This window comes from Galeopterus variegatus, unplaced genomic scaffold (assembly GCF_000696425.1).
Source record: "Galeopterus variegatus unplaced genomic scaffold, G_variegatus-3.0.2 Scaffold842, whole genome shotgun sequence".
Lineage (NCBI taxonomy): Eukaryota > Metazoa > Chordata > Mammalia > Dermoptera > Cynocephalidae > Galeopterus > Galeopterus variegatus.
Window position 1 is genome coordinate 475,539 of NW_007726953.1, and position 2,363 is coordinate 477,901.

Genomic DNA, 2,363 nt, shown 5'->3' on the forward strand with positions numbered 1-2,363 from the left:
GTTGCTGGTCCCGGTCCGGTACGGGCGTGACACTGAGGGTTGCGATCCGTTGCCGGTCATGTAAAAAGACAAAAAGGGAAAAAAAAAAGAAAAAAGAAACATAAAATAGTCAACATTTAGGAAAAATTATGTTTCTTCCCTTATATCCACTGACATTGGGCTCTCTACTAATAGAAGCATTATCTTGCAATGCTTGGTACTGAACCTTGCATGTAAAAAAAGTACTCACCAGCCTCTCTTCCAGCTGGAACCATGGAGGGTGTCGAAGAGAATAAAAAGAAGGATTCTGCTGTGCCAGAAGCCCTTAAGGAAAAGCAAAAGAATTTTGCAGAGCTGAAGATCAAGTGCCTGAGGAAGAAGTTTGCCCTAAAGATGCTTCAAAAGGTAAGGAGGAAGATTACCTATGAAAAAGCTAAGCACTATCACAAGGAATATAGGCAGGTGTTCAGAACTGAGATCTGTATGGCAAGGATGGCAAGAAAAACTGGCAACTTCTCTCTATCTGCAGAATCCAAGTTGGTATTTGTCATCAGGATCAGAGGTGTGAATAGTGTGAGCCCAAAAGCCCAAAAGGTGACACAGCTTATTCTTCGCCAGATTTTCAAATGGCATCTTCGCTAAGCTCAAAAAGGCTTCAATTACTATGCTGAGATTGTGGAACCATATACTGTTTGGGAGTACCCAAACTTGAAATCAGTAAATGAACTAATCTACAAGCATGGTTATGGCAAATCAATAAGAAGTGAATTGCCTTGACAGATAACACTTTGATTGCTCGATCTCTTGGTAAATATGGCATCATGTGCATGGAGGATCTGATTCATGAGATCTATTGTGTTGGAAAGTGCTTCAAAGAAATAAATAACTTCCTGTGGTCCTTCAAATTATCTTCTCCATGGGGTGGGATAAAGAAGACAACCACCCGTTTTGTGGAAGGTGACAATGCTGGCAAAAGAAGACCAGATCAACAGGCTTAATAGAAGGATGAACTAAGGTGTCTGCCATGATTAGTTTTGCAGTCTGGCTAGTTAATAAACAGAGACTGCTTCCAACTTGAAAAAAGGTACTCACCAAATATATAATTGATGAACTTTTTTGACTTAAATATATTAGAATTTAAAATCATAAACAAAAAACAGAGAGGAAAGAACTGTAGCCAAATATCCTGCTATTGTTATATTTTCTGTTGTTGTTGAGTTAGCTAGTGTGCTGATTATTTTCTAGTTGTTCCCCAGGTTCATTCTCTATTCTTCTCTGCCTTGCTTTGTGCACCTGCACACTAGATTGATGCAACCAATGGACCCCTTGATAGCCAGCCTGAGGTTGGATTTCATCAATGAGGGACAGTGGCAAGAGTTTAGATTTTTTTCCTCATTCCTTCCCTACTCTGATGAAGTGTCCTGCCGTGTTTTGAATACCACCCCCAAGCTCATGTTGGAACTTATCCCCCCAATATGGTGGTGGAAGGTGGGGCCTTTAAGAGGTGATTGGATCATGAGGACTGTGCCCTCATGAATGGGCTTTATAAGGAGAGTAAGTGAGAAGGTCAGCTCCCTCACCCTCATGCCACTCTCTCACCATGTGACACCTGCATCTCCACGAGACTCTATGGACATTCCCCATCAAGAAGAAGGCCTTCACCAGACAGGTGTGACCCTTGGACCCTGGACTTCACAACCTCCAAAACTGTAAGAAATAAATTTGTTTGTTTCTTCATAAATTACTCAGTTTCAGGTATTTTGTTATAGGCAACAGGAAATAGGCTAACACTTGTCTCTGGAAGTAGCTGTGTCCCTTCATAGCTGCAGCCCACTGGACACTTCCTCCATGGTTCCAGCTCTCACTCTGATATTACTGTCTCCTGCCTTCGTCTATTCAATTCTCATGGTGATAATAGCTTTCCAGTGTGGCTCCTCTCATCATTGCCTTGTCTACCTACCTACCTATTTTTTTTTTTTTTTTTACCTCTGCCCACACTTTTGTAAGCAGTTCTTTCATTAATGTTTCTCACTTGAACCATCTGGGGGAATTCTGCTTTATGTTTAAACAATGACTGATAGGCTAATTAGTAAATTAATTTGATGAAAAAGACATTTTTTTCTTTCTATTATTGAGAAAGGTGTCACAAAAATCATCCATGTTAAAGTATGGAAAGTTTTCCCTAACAACAGGATTGATACCTAAGCCTCTTAGAAGTTCTGAAGCCTCTTGAGGATAAAAATCCAATAATGGTCCAGGACATTTTCCAGGAAAGTCTTTTCTGCTCAAATGTCAGAAAAAGGAAAGTAGGGCCGGCCCGGTTGCGCACTGCTACAGTGCGCCGCTTGGGAGCGCGGCGGTGCTCCTGCCGAGGGTTCGGATCC

The 2,363-nt window shown here is 41.5% G+C and overlaps 1 pseudogene; it reads left to right on the forward strand.

The window, feature by feature from the left end:
• The first annotated feature begins 252 nt into the window (after positions 1-252).
• Positions 253-993, forward strand: LOC103590583 (annotated as a pseudogene).
• The last annotated feature ends 1,370 nt before the right edge of the window (positions 994-2,363 follow it).